Source organism: Anas platyrhynchos, chromosome 10, assembly GCF_047663525.1.
Source record: "Anas platyrhynchos isolate ZD024472 breed Pekin duck chromosome 10, IASCAAS_PekinDuck_T2T, whole genome shotgun sequence".
NCBI classification, from domain to species: domain Eukaryota; kingdom Metazoa; phylum Chordata; class Aves; order Anseriformes; family Anatidae; genus Anas; species Anas platyrhynchos.
Window position 1 is genome coordinate 9,577,352 of NC_092596.1, and position 17,983 is coordinate 9,595,334.

The 17,983-nt window shown below is 48.0% G+C and overlaps 1 protein-coding gene across 23 annotated transcripts in view; it reads left to right on the plus strand.

Moving 5' to 3' along the window:
* IL1RAPL2 (interleukin 1 receptor accessory protein like 2) overlaps positions 1–17,983 on the plus strand; it is a 365,272-nt gene that overhangs the window by 16,260 nt on the left and 331,029 nt on the right. For 6 of the 23 annotated variants that reach the window (XR_011811600.1, XM_072042782.1, XM_072042783.1 and 3 more), the window contains 8 exons: positions 493–608; positions 2,039–2,238; positions 2,922–3,019; positions 3,572–3,634; positions 6,786–6,898; positions 7,001–7,131; positions 8,774–8,956; positions 10,796–10,917. The gene's annotated coding sequence lies outside the window, so the exon portion shown is untranslated. Of the gene's footprint in view, positions 1–492; positions 614–2,038; positions 2,239–2,921; positions 3,020–3,571; positions 3,635–6,785; positions 6,899–7,000; positions 7,132–8,773; positions 8,957–10,795; positions 10,918–12,293; positions 12,425–12,929; positions 13,249–14,044; positions 14,285–14,346; positions 14,478–17,983 lie in introns of those variants that run through there. The other 17 variants (XM_072042785.1, XM_072042789.1, XM_027465001.3 and 14 more) reach the window with 15 other exon arrangements.

Sequence of the window (17,983 nt, forward strand, 5' to 3'; positions counted from 1 at the left end):
TGTTTTTCAAGACCTGATGGGATCTTGAAAGCCCTGAGTAAACCTGCTCTGATCTCATGGCTGACCCTGCTTCAAACAGGGAGCTGGACTAGAGACCTCCTGAAGGTCTTCTAGCCTGACTTGTCCTGTGATCCCAAGCAAATAACGTGCCTGCAGGGTCTGTAACCCTTAGGGAGCCTGTGTCACAGTGTGCCAAACTGCAGCTGGTGACGGGCAGGAATCTGCCCTTGTCTGGAGGATCTTTGACTTTTCTAGCTTGGTGTGAGCTGCCTGAGAAGTCTCTGGTCCCTTATCTGTAGTGGTGGTAAAACAGCAGCTAGTGTGGGAGAAAGCAGGCTGCACACCCTGACTATGAGTTGCAAAAACTTATTTCCCCTCTGTCTGGGGTACATTTTACGCTGGGTGTCAGAACCATTGACACACCTGGTGAAAGTTTCCCCAGAGTATTTGGTACTAAATTATTTCCAGTTGTGTAACACCTTTGTGTTTCAGAATATGTGAATAACGATCCAGAGACATTGGCTGGAAGTCAGCATCCCACGAATACAATGAAATTTGAGACAATGGTCACTGATCATCACAGCATCCCAGGACCGCATGGGCACTTGGTATGGTAAAAAGTTTATTTTCTCAGAGTTTATACAGGTACAGTAAAACTGAACGCAGTTCCTCTGGGGCCTTGTGCTGCAGTCACTGAAATCCGTGTTTAAACCAGTAAAGCGCTTGGTCCTTGCAGCTTGCTTCGAGTGAGAAAATACAGCTGCAATAGTGCAGTGCTTATGTCTAAAGCTATTTTAGAACTAAATTTTGTTCAGTAAGACTCCTTCAATCCCACAGAGACCTTTCAGCAGAAGGTTATTTTATATTTTCTATATTTTCTAGCTTTTTTTTTTTTCTCCTTTTGCAAGAGGGAAATATTCCCACAGGTGCTTAGGAAAATAAAATAAGAAACTGAAATGCCAAATGTCTCAACCAGTCCTGCTTAGCACTGAACACGGGCATCTACTGAATAGAGAAGGCAACAGAAATAACTCCAGTGTTTGTTTTGCAATCAGCTCGTTTGCACAGAGGACCAGCAGGGGAATTCAGTCTGCTGGCATTGTTGGCTATTTTAATTTTCAGATGCAGCTGTACAATCAATTGTGATCATCAGTCTCACTAACATTCTTATAAGTACAAATCAAGTCAGTCAAAGGGCTTGGGTTTACATCTAATTATTAAAACTGCTGAGTTGGAAACCACTTTTCACTCCTGGTTTTGAACCTTCTGCTGTACGTGAGCTGTGTCACCCATAATAGCCATCCCTCAGAGAATTCCTCTAATCCATCTGGTAGCACAAATAGTTGAGGGATTCAAAATAACAAGGAAATTATTTACCTTTCTAAATAGGATACGGAATGGCTTTCTTGCCTCGTTACGGCAGCTCAGACACTTGCACAAATGTGTTAAGCTGCTTAGAGAGAGGATTGTTTGTCCAGGTAATGCGTCTTTCGGCAAGTTAAGCTGCGAGGAAAGCAAATGCCTGACTTCGTGGAATTGGGGAATTCTGGAGAAATTGCCTCTGGGAGAAATTTAAATAAATAAATGGAGAGCTGCTGATTTCTTTCCTTCCTTGCCTTTATTCTGGGCGAGTTATTCGCTCTCTGTGCAAATGGGTCTATGCAACGCTAATAAGGAAGTCGTTTAATTATGTAAAGCTGCTCCAGGTAAATGTTATTTACAGATGGCTGAAAAATTTTGAATTATACTCATTTGCCAAGTGTAACCTCACTCTTTTCTCTATTGCTGGAGTGGTGTTTGTAGTCGTCATCAAGGTAGCTGCAGATTGTGTGCTCCTGTTTGCAGCTTTCTACCCATTCGGAGTGTTTACTTTCTTTGTGATTTTTAAATGGTAACCCTGCAGGCGTTGTGCACGTAATTGAAGTAAGCAATCTGCTTGTTTATCCCTGTTTCCATTAATTAAATACGTGCAAGCTAAATTTCCTACTGACAAACATGCGATGACATGCTAAGGGGCCAAATCTGCTTTCTCTCACAGGGCTGAACTGCCAGCAGTGGGGATGTCTCCAGAGCTGCATCTGTCGCCATCTCAGCTCGGGCCAGGCGGTGAGTGGAGGGCAAACATTTCACACTGGAAGAAACTGGAGGAATGCCCCAAGGGGCCCCTTTTTTTTCACAGCATCTGTGTAAGCCCTCATGATGTCCTTTGGGCTTGCTGCAGGCTGAATGTACGGGAAGGTAAGTGCATGTCCATAGGACACCCCGAAGCTACGGTGTTGCCCCTGGGCAGTGTGAGATGGTGCTCCAGGAACTTCGCCCTCTGCCCAATGAATACTTTTCTGTAGGCAGCTTTATTTTGCCCTCTTTGTTCAATGCTGTCCCAGTGCTTGAATCTTCACTTATTTATAAACAGCAAAGGTGCACCTACTAACCTGAATAGTTGCCCTTGACCTACAGCAGCACAGCAAGGCCTAAAGGTGCTGTTACTTGCTGAGGAATCTCTGGGCCAAGATGATAATTTGCTTCTTGGCAGATTGTTTGCCTGGGTACCAGCTCTGAGTGTTGTTGGTGGTTCTCATTTGAGGCTGGTGCTGCCTGCCTGGCTGGGAGCTCAGGGAGGGTGGGGAGTCACACAACTTAATCCACAGCAGTGGCTGCTGCTCCCGATTATAACACGTTCTCATTCAAATCACTGAGCAGGGCACATTGAAGCCCTGGCACGTGGCAAGTTACAGCAGCAGCACACAGTGGGCACAGACTTGGGGACATGGCTTGGCCATGGCTGGGCCAGGGGGCATGCAGGCGTGCTGTGCTCAGCAAGCAGGTAACTCTGCCCAGCTGCCTCAGACCCAGCTTACTTGAAAGGAAGTTATATTTTTTATTTGTTTGTTTGTTTATTTGTTTTAACCTCTTTTTATAAGGAAACACATCTTATTTGGGGCTCAGCAGAAAATGGCTTTTCTGGCTCTGCTGTCCTTAGAAGAGACAGGACTTACTCGGCCTCTCCTTTGCAGAGGAGGTTTGTGCAGGATCAGTTGTTTTCTAAGCATCTTGGCTGCTGTGGCTGAGTAATCTGTCCTTCGTCTCACCCCAGGCTGGGTGAAGAGCCTGTAAGAGGGAGTCCCACCCTCATGGCAGACCTTGCTGCTGCTGGGCAGAGCCGGGGAGCGTGGGCACTCCGTCTGGATCGACCAGCAGATAAAGGCGAGCACGTACCTGTGTGCTTTGTGAGAGCAGGGCCTACCACTGCTTGCTGAAAGGGATAAATAAGTGGTTCTTCAAAGCTAATGGCCTCTTTTGCTTGTATATATGTGCTATAATCCCATTGCAATCCTGTAACAGCCTCCCTGATGTCAGAGTGGCCTTGTATACGCTCACAGTAATGAGCTATCGCATCCTAACTCCCTGCCCAGCCCACACCCTCGTCCCTCTCGCCTTCCCTCTGTTGCTCTGAATCATTTTTCTTTTTCTCGCTTGTTGCTTGCCTGCAGCGATAGGTGCCTGCCCTTTTGCTCACTGGGAGGCTGGCAGTAAATCATATGTTTACTTTTTTTTTCCTTTTTACATTCAGGAGCAGCTCCTTTGCTTAGTTTGAAGCAGAATAAAAGACCTATAAATGGGGAGAATCCTGAAGGTAAGTACTTTACTGTGGACTTAATGTCAAGGTACAGTACACACAGTCGCTTTTACAGGGACCATTTAAAAACTGTTATCCACTGTATATTTTAAGGGCAGAGACATAATTCAAACATCTGATTGACTACCTGGAACGTTGATTCAGCAACATTTTTATTCTACAACTTTTATTTTTAATAAACCTTGATCTGAGAAATACCGAGAACATCAAACATTGTGTTCATTGCCCTTAGTGGATTAATTCTGCCATCTGAGTTGTGACAGATTTGCAGTGACAGACAGGCAGAGAAAGAAATGGCAAGGTCTAAGAGAGGAGCAGTGGAAAAGTCGCTCCTGTACATTTGAGGACCGCTTAAGTGTTGTCTTCCCTTTTCATTGTAGGAAGTGTTATTTCCTACTGGACAAAATGTCCAGCATACAGCTAAATAAAAACATCATACGGTGGGTGAGCAATTGGCTAACGGGCAGGGCCCAAAGGGTTATGGTGAATGGGGCTGCGTCAGGCTGGCGGGCGGTCACCAGTGGGGTCCCTCAAGGCTCCATTTTAGGGCCGGTACTTTTCAATATTTTTATAAACGATCTGGATGTAGGAATAGAAGGCATTTTGAGCAAGTTTGCTGATGACACCAAACTTGGAGGAGTTGTGGACTCGAATGAGGGTGGAAAGGCCTTGCAGAGGGATCTGGATAGGTTGGAGAGCTGGGCGATCGCCAACCGCATGAAGTTCAATAAGAGCAAGTGCCGGGTCCTGCACCTGGGACGGGGAAACCCTGGCTGCACGTACAGACTGGGCGATGAGACGCTGGAGAGCAGCCTAGAAGAGAGGGATCTGGGGGTCGTGGTAGACAACAAGTTGAATATGAGCCGGCAGTGTGCCCTGGCAGCCAGGAGGGCCAACCGTGTCCTGGGGTGCATCAAGCACGGCATCGCTAGTAGGTCGAGGGAGGTGATTGTCCCGCTCTACTCTGCGCTGGTGCGGCCTCACCTCGAGTACTGTGTGCAGTTCTGGGCACCACAGTATAAAAAGGACATGAAACTGTTGGAGAGTGTCCAGAGGAGGGCTACGAAGATGGTGAAAGGCCTGGAGGGGAAGACGTACGAGGAACGGCTGAGGGCACTGGGCCTGTTCAGCCTGGAGAAGAGGAGGCTGAGGAGAGACCTCATCGCAGTCTACAACTTCCTCGTAAGGGGGTGTCGAGAGGCAGGAGACCTTTTCTCCATTAACACCAGCGACAGGACCCGCGGGAATGGAGTTAAGCTGAGGCAGGGGAAGTTTAGGCTGGACATCAGGAAGGGGTTCTTCACAGAGAGAGTGGTTGCACACTGGAACAGGCTCCCCAGGGAAGTGGTCACTGCACCGAGCCTGACTGAATTTAAGAAGAGATTGGACTGTGCACTTAGTCACATGGTCTGAACTTGGGTAGACCTGTGCGGTGTCAAGAGTTGGACTTGATGATCCTTAAGGGTCCCTTCCAACTCAGGATATTCTATGATTCTATGATTCTATGATTCTGATACTTCTCCAGGTGCTGATGGCTCCAGGGAGGACATGATTCAGTGATCTGGGATCCCTGCAGAGACCACAACACCATCTTAGTCCCTGTCTCAGAAATGGGGAAATGACAGCGACCTCCAGGGTACCCTCAGCAGACAGAGCATTGCCATGCTCAAGCACCAGAGATTTAAAACAAGGATTCAGGAAGTGAATTGGACTTGAAATATACTTGAGAAAGCTGTCAATCAGTTGTCTGTAGCTTTCAAGTCAGGCTGCTGCTGCTGTTGAATGCGTTGTTGTGATAATCTTTAAACTGAGTTTGTCACAGCATGTCTAAATTCTGGTGATTCCTGTAACTCTTTTCCTGCCCCTGTTCCTGTCTGCCCTCAGACACACCCTCGTGTCTACCTCGGTGTCTACAGAGCTCAGTGCAGCTCTGCAGCCCTCTGGAGAAGTGTTGCTGGGTTTGTTGCATGGGGTAGGGTGTTTGAGCAGCTTCTGCAGCCTGAGGGTTTTTACTGAACAGCCTCTCCAGGGCTCTCCAGATCTGCTGATCACCGGCATCCTCCCAACAAGCAGGATTTTCATCCGCTTTTGCACCTAACCTAACACCTGCTTCTACTCCCCCTCTCACAGCTATGAGAGATGCTGACTGGGGCTTCTCCACCAGGCTGCATTCTGTGCTCTGCATTTCAGAGGTTTTCATCACATCTCAATTACCTACCATTGCTCTGACTCCTCTTTATGTTGTTCCTCAGCTCAGCAAGGAGCTCCCTGCTTCCCAGCCCTTGCCCATTTCTTGAGGCCTGGGAGGTGTCCCCCACTCAGAACATTTTGGAACATAGGGTTTACACTGCACAAGGTGTTTCTTCAGGTCCTATGAGGTGCTTGAAGTCAATGCTGTGGTTCTGCTACTTGAGCTAAGGCTGCCTGTGATGTTTGTGCTCCAAAGCTGTGGTTATCGAAATTCCAAGACAACTGGCATATGGCTGCTCTGCTCAGGCAACTGATGCTGTGAGCTGACTTCCAAATCGCTACTTCTGTATTTTGGAACTACAAGAGATGCCTCTGGCCCCAGGCAGTTGGATGGAAACAGCACAATGGTCATCTTATGGAGGCTGAAGAGCACGGGCCATATGTGCCTGCGTGTAGGAGACATACCTGTGTGTTTGTCCTCCGCCTGTTTTCTGCCATGGAATATTAGCACTCAGAAGAGGAATTAATCAAGTAGTGTCAGCATGAACGTTCTGCTTCATTTAAGACAGGATATAACTCTAGCGTGTTTGATATTTCCAAGTACTGGCATTTTTACATAGGTAAGAAACCTTCAAGTCTGAAATGCACTGAACAGCTTCTTACAGGAACTGAAGCCAATTTTGGAGTATTACCGTGTTATCACAAGCCAGAAGCATTGGCAATCAAAGGTGTTTTTGAAGCCGTTAGCTCCAGTTTCACTGACTCGTTTGGTGTTTTTGTCTTTGGTAACACTCATTGCTTTTGAGGAAATGAACTCACTGACAGCTTGGAGGGCAGGACAGGCTTAGGCATACTGGAGAAAAACAAAACCAAAATGCTGTATCTAAAGCCACTGTTTAATCTTTGAATCTGAGATTAAAGCATATTATTTTATTTCCATAAACGTTTCTCTTTACAGACATCCTGGGAGACCGGAATTTGGTGCCTTAAAATAGTTGCATGGACAAGAGAGAATGAAAAAGCCTGAGAACAGATGTCCTGAAATGTGTTTATTACCATGCATTAAAGCAGGTAAGCCTGGAAAAGGTATTTTAGCATATTTTTTTGTTTTGTTGACTGCTGCTAATATATTTGATGGCTTTTTTTTTTTTCCTCTCTTCATCTCATTCATAGGATATGGTCACTGGCTTAAAAAGACCTTGAAACATTAACACCAGAACTGAATTACGGATGTGATGAATTAAGGGAGCTACTTGAGCGGGTCGCGCTGGAGCAGCCTGCTCGGATGAACGGTGGCTGTGCAGGTGTGCAAGTGTGGAGTGCCTTTTTCTTGCCAAATGCATTTCATGTATCTATGCCTCAGAAAAACGAAGAAGAGTATTTTCTGCTAAATCCTCTATTGCATAAAAGCTAGAAGATCTTTATGCCTATGTTGCCCTCGAGGTAAAATGAGGTCTCGAGGTCTTAACTTTTGAGCCCTCTCCCCATGCCTCTGGCACGACCTGTGCTCAGGAGAGCCGAGCCAGCCTCCTGCAGCTCCCCTTCCACCTGGAGCTTGGCACGGGCATCCCTAGCTGGGGGCTGTGCCGCTGCGGCTACGCAGCACCAGGCATTTAACACGCTTGGCTCCTTCTGAGCTCTGGCACACCCAGCAGTGACTGCAGCGTGAGAGTGCCCAGAGCCAGGAAGGACCTCATGCAGATGTAAGCAGGAGCAATGAAATCCTCCTTTTCTGCATGTCAGGCTGGCCCCATGCACCTGCGTCATTTGAAGCCCAGTTGGCTTTTTGGGGAGCACTAGAAAGACTCAGACTCTGTCATATACCATTTAACCTTGACCTTTACATTTTAGTTATGGTGCTGTTCAACTTGAGAAAGAGATGCTTGCTTACGGTATTCAGGTTTAATATAAGATTTATCTATTTGTAAACAAGGATATGAAACAACACTTAAAGATGATTATTGTTATTTTTACCACTTTTCTCCCCTGCTCTGAACCTCCATTTCATTTAGATCTGAAACAACATTTGTCTTTTCCTTTTGCCAACTGACCTGGAAAATCCATTATTCAACTAAATCTAAGCTACCCCAAATAGAATCATAGAATCATAGAATATCCTGAGTTGGAAGGGACCCTTAAGGATCATCAAGTCCAACTCTTGACACCGCACAGGTCTACCCAAGTTCAGACCATGTGACTAAGTGCACATAGCTTCTGTCCAGAAAAGTAATTTGTTTTCTTTTTGCCGTCAGTCTAGAGTTTCGGATCATTTGTTGTACCCCTTCTCTTCATTGTTATGATTTGCTCTATTCTGTGGCCTGAAATGTGATAATATGAGCAGAACAGAAATGTGAAGTGAGAATATTTTTACAAACAGATCCAAAACTTATTTTGTTTGCTGCAAACACAGAAGTAAACGAAGTGCTATATTAATTTCTTCTTTTCTAGAAGTACCAGGAAAAAGTGGAGAGGGGAAAGAAAATTTGTAATAGAAAAACATAAAGATCAACATCAGTATTTGTTGATTTCTAGGTTTTATTTCCTTTTTATTTTTTTAAACTAGGTTTTTCAAACCATCCACTTGCAGAAATTTGCATTTTATGAGGAAAAAGGTACAAGATATGATGAGATCATCTTAGGTAGCATACCTCTTTTTCCTCAGCTTGTGGCATCTAAAACTAACCGTGCTTGTCATCTTCTCAGTAATTTCTTATCATTGAAGTTAAAATATAATCTAAGTTTGCACCAAATGAGCTGTTCCAAGATGAGTTTGCCAAACTCTGTATTGCAGTGGGATTTCTGCAATTACGATTAGATACTGCCAAACAAGAATGATCTGTGGAATACAAGTGAATCCAGCGCTGATTAGCATCTCTAAATCCCACAAGAGGTTAGAAGCAGCACAACTCACATTTAATCTTTTGTCTCTGTGTCTTCCAACCACAGCTCTTCTGCAGTAGATGAAGCATGACTGAAAAGGGACAAACAAGGAAGAAATGAGGGGCTGATGGAGGGCTTTTCTATTATAAGGGGCTGAACTGCTTTAGGATGTTCTTGCTGCTCACCAGAGGTCTCTGCTGGATTGATTGATCGTGTGGCCGTGTCCCATCCAGAGGACAGAAATTGCTAGTACGAGAGTTTGCATGTTTCTGTGGGCTTATTTTAACTCCTCTCATCCTTTTTCTAATTGATTATTGGTTCTCCCCACCCAAATTGAAATAAACAGCCAAAGGCAGCATTTGTCTTAGTTTTGTCTGAGAAATTACCAATGGGAAATGAAAACATTTCTACTGTCTGTTAGTGGATTTTACATTACTGCTCCACAAACTCTTCTGCACATGAAAAAAAGCTCTCCATCTGAGCAGTTTCACTAACAAGCTTTGTAGCTGCTTGCTGGATTAAGGCAAAGTTAGGATTTGTGTCCGATTTTAATTAATCCCAGGCAGTGCTTCCATTTCTGCTGTTGGCCAGTCAAGAGAGACAGGTAAATAGTCAATACTCTATATCTTTTTACTCTTACCAAAAATATAATGCCTGCTGCATGAAGATGTTACTTCTGCTGTACGCCTGTCATGTTAGTCTCTGGGGAAAGAAATTCTTATTTTCCGATCCATATACTTATGTAAAACAGTCACTTCTCTTACATGCAAAACGTTTAATAATTTTATCTTCAGCTTTCAAACATAAAAGCAAGAAAGTTATCCTATTCCAAACTTAACTGCTTGTGTATGTTGTTGGTATTGCATAAGATTACTGCTCGGAAGACGGTGCATTTATCTTTCACTTGAAATAACCCAGGAGAATGTCAGATGCAAAATGATTTTTGAAATCTTGGCATTTACTGCTGCTTTATACTGTCTGTGTGCAACTTCAGTCAACAGCAGTGACATTACTGTGTGAGTCCCTCCAACTGAAGGGAATTGGCACCCTATTAAGCCTCCTTCTTTGCAGAGCTGAACTGGAAATATGGTATCATGCAGCCCTGGTTTTACCTCCTGACAAGGAGTGATCAGAATCATGGCTGCTGCCAGCCAGGCAGGGTTCTCCCCGTGTCTATTTACCCCTTCCTTAATGGATCTTTCACCCGATATTAGCCATCCATTGATGTCCTCCCCATTCCTTTTGCAGTAGGCTTCATTTTCCTTTGGCTTTTGTCCCACGTAAACGTGACCCTGCCAAGTCTCTCTGTGCTGAGCTCCCTTCCGTGCTCTGTGGTTGCAGCATCAGCATCTCACATCCGTGCGGCTCAGCACTTCTGCCTCTCTGCTCCAGCGACGTGGGTGCTGCTGGCAGAGCAGCTCCCGGGATGCAGTGGGACTGGGGACTGTGGACATGGCAAGGGGGTGGGTGATGCTCTGCAGTGTCCTTGTCCTGCGCATCTGTCCCTGCCACTTGGTCTCAGGGAGGCTGGACGCTTGGCCTGGCTGCAGTGGTGTCACCCATCAGCTTTGCATCACTGTCTGCTGAAACTAATTGCTGAGTAAGGGTGGTGGTGTTTTTCAGCCTTATTTCCTCTTGCTTCTGGTGGATGTTGCATGGTGGTGTGGTCTCTTCTGAGCGGGAACAAAGATGTGCTGAGTGTCCATGTGGGGCTGCGTTTCCCAAAGATCAAAGACCTGTGCTGCTGTGTACAAAAGACCAGACATAAAGACAATTAATGGGACTTGATGCAGCCGTAAATTCTCTCATCCTGTCATCTTTCCATTCAGGCAAGAAAGATGTGAGAATCATGTAGATGCAGAAGCAGAGCTTCATAGTAAGATGGAGGTCTTCTGATCACAGCCACAGATGATGGCCTCTTCAGGAACTAGCTGCTAGTGGTAGGGTTTATTAGGACAGTTTAGCCCCTCCCAAATTCCCCTACTGCTGCTGGAGGCTGCTCACCTTGTACCCCAGTTTCTCAGCTGGGAGCTCTTTAATTTCTGCTATTTAAAGTCAAACCAAACCTATCTTATTTGGCTGAGGCAGGACACTGAAGCAAGGCGTTCAGCTGGCAGATCCATCAGTCCTTGGCAGGCGGAAAAGAGCAGCTGGGAGAGACAACCTCTGCTGGTGGCAGTCAGAAGAGGATGTTTAGCCACAACCTAATTGTAAGTGATGTGCATAAATTGATTAAAATAGATTAAGAAATAGACTGGGGACTATTTCCAAGCTAACTGTTGTCAGTGGAAAAGGGTCTTTTTCAGTGAAATCTGTGGCATTGGATCCCAAGCCTAGAAATACATCATGGAATAATGTGGTTAGTGGAAGGAATGGAGAGATCTAACAAATCAAGAGTTGGAGAGCTAAATGGGATTTGAGGTGATGCACTGAGTTCCTGGCTCACCACAGACTTACTGCTTGGTATTGCCCAAGTTAATCAGTCTCTTTGGACATCTCTTCCCAGCATGGGCAGCGATGTGTGTGAAAAATTGATCTCTCTCACAGTTTTATCAGTATGTCCACTGCATTCTCCTTGCTCTTCCTGCGCATGCCTACAACACATGGTGTACCTGGCACATCTTAGCTGGGACCCCTTAGCTGCTTTATATAACACCTTAAGGAAAAAATGTCATAAACAAAGGCCACAATAGGTCTCGTTACTTCCTCAGTGGTGTCCCAGAAGCTAGCATAAGGTCCAGTGCATGGCAGGCTGTTCCTGTGGTCCCTCTGAAGGCTGAGCTTTTCTGCTCCGTATGCAGCTGCATCAACGCGTTGTCGTTCCTCCGGAGCCTGCCAGCTGTATGTCATATCGATCATACTACTAGTGTCTGTGAAATGGATCATTTTCCACAGTGGGTTGTGATGAGAGCAGAATAAGGGGAGCAAAATAAGCTTAAAAATGTCCAGTCTGAGGTATATTCCCCTCGTTTTTATGAGTTATGTATGCATTGTTACAGCGTGGCATAGTGTATAATTACCTTTTTTGACTTACTATAAAATGCTAAAGTATGCTTAATGATAGTGCTTTATCTATTGATTTAAAACCTAAACATAAATCCAAGGTATTATTCAATAGAGCTTCACATAACTATATTTCAAAGTTCGTGGGATGCTTTATATCTAGGCTTTTAATCTCTTAATTCAGCTAAAAAGTGACTTGAGTAAGTGACTTGATAAATAATTTAAAAACTAGCACCTTTACACTGTAATCACGCCGGGAGAAATGAAAGAGCAGCTGAAGCGTCAGGGGTTATAAATTGCAGCAAAAGTATTAAAGGATTAGCATCCTGGTGCTGAAGTCAGTGTCACAGGGAGAAGCGAGGTCTCCCGGCAACATCTTGCCTCTTCATAATTAGTGAAAAGATTTATACAGGCGCTATAAACGGGCTACTTTATTGATCTTTGTCACCGACGAGTTTGGTTCGTTCACTTCAGGGAGAGGAACGCTTCGGGTGGGCCTGCGGGGAGTCCCCGCGCCTGTGCCTGAGGGGCCGCGAGCGGCGGGGCCGGGGCTGAGGGGCCGCTGAGGCCGCCAGGGGGCGCTGCGGGCCCTGGCAGAGCGGGGCGGGCGCACCTGCCGTCGGCGGGCGGGCAGCGCCGCTCCTCAGCCCCGTCAGCCCCGCGCCTCTCCCCTCAGCCCGCCGGCATGGAGGCGTAGCGGGGAGCCGCCGGCAGGTAAGCCCTCGCCCCGCGGCTTTCCGCTCGGAAGCTCCCCTCGGGAGGAGGAGGGGGGATCAAAAAGAACTTGGGACGGGGCTCGGGGGGCTCCGTGCCCCCTCAGGGGTGCCACTCCCGCCGCCCTCTCGTCAGGGGGAGCCCCGTCAGCAGCGGGGGGCTGTGAGGGGCGCTGCCGGGAGAGCCCCGTCAGCGGCGGCTCCTCACCGGGCAGGGAGCCGGCAGCCCGGGGGAGCCTGCCGGGGGTCGCCGCTCAGCCCCCCGGTGTCCGTGCCCCGGCAGCCCCTGGCGGCGGTGGGCGCGGGGCCGCTGGCGGTGAGCGGGGCAGGGCGCGGAGTTGCCTCACGGAGCCGTTCCCGAGCCGTAGTTGGGCAAAGTTACCCCGGGGCGCGGGGCAGCCTCTGCCCCGGTCGGGTCTGCACCCAAACGTGGCTTTGTACCGCACCCTGGCAGCACCCGGCTTTTTATTTTGTATATTTTTCCCTCAGTGTGTTTGCGCTCTGTAGGTTTTACTGGAGTTATTTAAGAAAAAACTCCGCGTTCAGCGGGTGCGCGGGGGCTGAGGCAGCGGGACCTCGCCACGCAGGGCAGGGGGAGCGGCAGGACGGGGCTCAGCACCCCCTGGCCCCGTGTCTCAGGGCTCACAGCAGCACGGAGCTGCTCCGGGCTCTGTGTTCGGACACCTCAGCAGCAAGAGCAGGCGGCTGCCTCCTGCCCTGCCACCTCACCGTGCTGAGGGACCCCCCTGGGCAGCAGGAGCACGGCGAATTTGGGAAGGACGCGGTGCCCACCGAGCCTTGGTCATGCCGGACCTGAGGCGGGAGGTAAGGCTGCAGAGGGAGCCTGACAGCGAGTCGAGTCCCCGCTGTGCAAACGCTGCTGCTGGGGAGGAGACGGAGGGATAGGTTGGGATTTGGGCTCCGTGAGCTAGCGGGATGTAATGCGCACACAGCAAACAGGAGAAGCAAACGCTCCTGTCAGGTTACTGAGGGACAGGCAGTGCTTGGCGAGCCCACAGTTAAGGAGAGGATGTTCTTGGTGACGTCCAGTGTGGCTTTGCAAGAAACTCCCAAGGATCGGCTCCATCTCAGCGTGCCCCTCTGTGAGGGGAGACCCCTTGCAGGGGGAGGCCGGGGCTCGCCGTGGCACCGCGTGTTGCTAAGCGGCAGCTCACACCTTCAGTGGCGTGAAGCAGAGAGGGGAAACCTTTCCCTGCGCCAGCTGGAGCTTGCCAGCCAGCCCCCGAGGGTGTCGGGAAGCGTGCGTCCCATGTGCATGTGTGTGCACGAGTTGCTGGCCTCCTCCTGAGTGCAGAGATGGCCGCTGATGGCACCGGGCCGTCCTCACCCCCCTGCATGGGCTGTGGGCAGGTGCAGGAGAGAAAGGGGAACCTTCAGTGTTGGTTGCTTTTTCCGTAAGGCTCCAGAGTTCCCCGCAGACCAGCCTTTTACTTCCATGGTACCTGGAAGCTCACAGGAGATCTGTCTTCAAATTGTTTGGTGATGGATGGGTTAGCAGTTAAACAGCGGGAGGGATTTGCTTTCATATGATGTAAGTAAAAAGACCCAGGTGAGCCACATGAGGGCATTTAGCCAACTTGTTAGCGGATGCCCCACAGCTGGCGGAGCTCCTGCATGCACATGGTGTCAGCTTTGCCTGAACTGCTCGGTGTCTCGCAGAGCAGGAGCAATGGAAAGCCTTTTAGTCCCTGGGGCTGCTGGTCTCCTGGAAGCGTTTTGAAGAAGTGCAGTAGCCAAAGCTCCTGGAAACCACTGTGGGGGGACTTGTGCTCCAGACAGAAGTCAGGCCAAAACAGACCCTGAGAGGGCGAGGAGGGATTCAGAAGCAGGTGATGTGAAGGTGAGCTCGGCAGAAGGGCTGTTCTTGTGGCACACACTCCTGGCTGTGGGGCCAGCTGAAGGCAGGGAGTGGCGGTGTAGGAGAGGGAGGAGGAGATTTCCTGGTCTGGTCTGGTGGAGGCCTCAGAAGAAGCCAGACTTCACAGCCTGCAGTCCCCAGAAGTGGCTGCAGAGGAGCGAGGAAGCAGAGGCAGGTAGGAGTGTGCACGCTGGGCTCCAGCTGTTTGCACTAAGGAGTTTATCACCTCAGTAGTCCGGGTGTTGTGCCTTGCCACTGTACGATAAGCTCAAGTCTCTGAGGGTTTAAGAGCGTGTGTGTAGGTGTCGGGCTTCAGTTCTGTGTAAAGAGCTGGGCAGAGGTGCTGGGAGGCTGCTGGATAGCAGGGGTGGGGAAATGGGAACTGCTTGTCAGGCCCATGCACCTCTGGGGCTGCTCTGCCTGCAGGGAGGTGGCAGAAGCATCCAGGTGAGGCTCGCTGGCTGGGACGGTCTCTTAAAGGTGTTTGGTTTGTTTGCACAGGTGAGTGGTTTGTTCTCTGACTGCACAGAACTGGAGAGGGAAGGGTGTGTGCTACAGTTACCTGGTTTAAAGTTGCACAGAACAGTGCCTTCTGTGTGGCATTTAGAAGAGAGAGAGGCTGTTTTCTGGTCCAAATTTTGTGTCCTGGGTTGAGGAGTGCTTGTGGGACTGGAGGCAGAGTTACAGGGAACACGTCTCTGCCCTGTGGAGCCAGTAATCCCTGCTGGCTGGAGGCTGCCGAAGAAGGAGGCTGCCAGGGGTGGCTGAGGCTCGGGGCATGGATCTGCATGTGAGGGAAAGGGCCTGGAATTTGTGTTCCTAACGAGAAGTACAAATAAAGCACTCACAACGTACAGACTTCCTGCTCTCCATTACGTCTGGGCTGTGAGTAATCTCTCACTTCAAACTGAGGCTCAAGCTGAAAATACCAGGGGATGCTAAATTGTCAACAACTATTAAACAGCCTTAAAGAGCTGTATGGGAAGCTGGGTCTGCGCTCTCTCAATTTCTGAGCGTTCCTCAACCAACCTGAGTCTGAGCTATTTATCAGGAGGTCTTTAGTGCTGGAAGGGGAAGGGAGCATTTAAACTCTAGCACAAAATAAGGAGGCACTTTAAGAGGCCATTTGCTTTTCAGGGTGTCCAACTGAGAATAAATCTTCCTTTAAACAGCCTTGAAAAGAAAACAAAGGGAAAAGATCTTGCCCTTGCTGCAAATAATGAGAACCTTGCTGCTAGCTTTGATGGTCAGGGTTTCCTCCCGCATCTTTCTGAGCATCTGGTACTTGACCTGGGTGAGCCCCCCCTGGAATTGGCAGGGAGCTGAGGGCTGTGTTAGGTTTGGTGGTGAAGCTGGTGGGGGAGAGACTGCGTTAGGAACTTCTGCAGGTCTCTATATTAAATATATATATATATATACATACATATATATATATATGTATGTGTTTTTTTTTTTCTTTTTTTTTTTTTTTTCTCTCTAATCTTTTCTCTTTCTATCTCCTACCCCAAAAGCACCACAGGGAGGGGAATTCCCTCCACCCCCCTTCCCACTGCTACTTATAACAGTTAAATTCTCAAGGTTATCTATTTGGCAGAGCAATTCCAGGGTATATAAAACACAAATTTGGATTTGATTTTGGCCTGTTTCAGTACAATACCACATTACTTTGAGATATTTTGTGGAGTCTCACAAGTTATGTTTTTTTTGTTTGTTTTTTTTTCTCATAATTCTCAGATTCTGGGGGTTTTGTTTGTGAGAAAACAGTTTAGTTTAGCAAACAGAGAGACATGGCAAATACGTAGAGATAAAGCATAGCCTCTGGTTATGTAAGGGGAAGAAATCCCCACCAAGGATGTGTTTTTATCCAAGGCAGTAAGAGATAGTGAAAGCAACTCACCTTTTGCCTCCAGCAGAGGAAAGTGCCCCATCTTGCTTCCCTGGCACTGGTAAAAGCGTGTTTGCTGAGCAGCGTAACAGCTGGCACGTCAGCTTTTCCTGCTAATTCTGCCTGCTTTGAGCGTTATGTATGAGGGAGGCATGTACTGTGAGTGAGACCAAGGGCACGCTGCCTGCAGAGTTGTTCTGTAGCTTGTTTCTTTAATGTCCAGAGCAAATGTGAACCAAATTTGCCATGAATAGTGCAGATATCGTTACTGCAGAGACATCGCAGAGGTGTGAACGTGTACAGCAGCAGATAGAAAGTCGATCCAGCTGCTGCTTGTAGCGACAACAGTCTGCCTGTGGTCCCAGGAAGAGCACTGATGAAGGCACTGCGAGAGCAGCTTCCCTCTACAAGCAGGGAGCGTTTCAGCATGCAGATGGCAGCCCAGTCTCAAATCTCGTTCTGTGGCGTGCTGGGCACCTCCGTAACGAGCCTCGAGGAACGCAACGGGAATGAGAGGAGTGTGTGGGAGGGGGGGAGAGGAGAGCTGTGCTATATTTCAGGATTGAGACCTCTGCTTGAACTGTCTTTCTCTCCATTTTTAATAGTGTTTCTACAAAAGCTGCTTGGGGAGCAAGGTTGGTATGACTATAAAGAAGCAAAGCATCTAATCTTTTGGCTTAATAATGCTCTTGCGTAGGCTGCTGTGAATTGGAAGCCTTTCTTATTGATGTTAGAGCGGTGAGTGAGTTTTGAAATTGGCGTGGGTGAGAATGGACTTTTCTCATCTCTTTCAGTCTGAAATGTCTTATCCTTTTGTGGATGAAACTCCGTAGAGGAGATTTGTGTTCATTGGCATGATCGCCTCAAGTGCTTAGGGGAGGCCGAGGCTGTGACCTGCCAGCGGTGTTTGCTCTGGGGGTCAGCAGTTGAAGAGTTGGAGCCAGGTGGAGCCGTGGTTTTTCACCAATTTGCAGGCTTCAGAGCTGTTGATAAGCCCTTCAACTTCTCATCAGCCACTTGTTCTTTTTCTTTCCCCACCACCCCACGCTGCTCTTGCTTCCTCTGCTTCGGGAACTCATTGGCCCTAACTGCATCAACTTTAGGGCTTAGGTTGGTTTGATCCTTAAATTCACCCCAGTACTAGCACATTTATCTCTCCAAGTGTAGACCATCTGCCTGTTTTCTCCTGCCCCCCCCCCCCAGGTGACTTTTCTGTGATCTTCGGAGTACTTCTGCAGAGTTCGAAGAGGCTACACCCTGCTCTATAAACATAAACTCACCGGCTCTGTCAATCTTTACGTTGCCTACAGTGCTTCACGTTGCCTGAGGTACTCTATTGATTAAACCACAATCTGCAGAAGTAAATATATGTAGAATATTAATAGCTCCTACTCTGGGGGGGGGAAAGGGCTGTAAATTAATAGATCCATTATGCTGACCTCATAAACCAGGAGCATTTGAAGTACAGCTGTAATCCTCCTCCCACAACACGTATTTCACTTTGAACGTCTATAAAAGGCCTGGACTACTCAAATTTAAAAGCTGTGATAGGGGCCGAGCACATCCATATATCTCGTGGTGCGTAGCTAGCGTATTGCCAAGTTAAGGCTGGAACAATAGCTCTCTGTAGGGTCCCTGCTAGTGGTGGATCAGTACATCATCGACGAGGCATCTTGGCATGAGACTTTAAAACACAAAACAAAGAAGCTAGCGTTCCCCTTCCTTTGGTGTTTCTTTTTTTTTTTTTTTTTTTTTCCCTACTTTTCTTCTGCATTTCCACTTGCAGGAGATGCTGC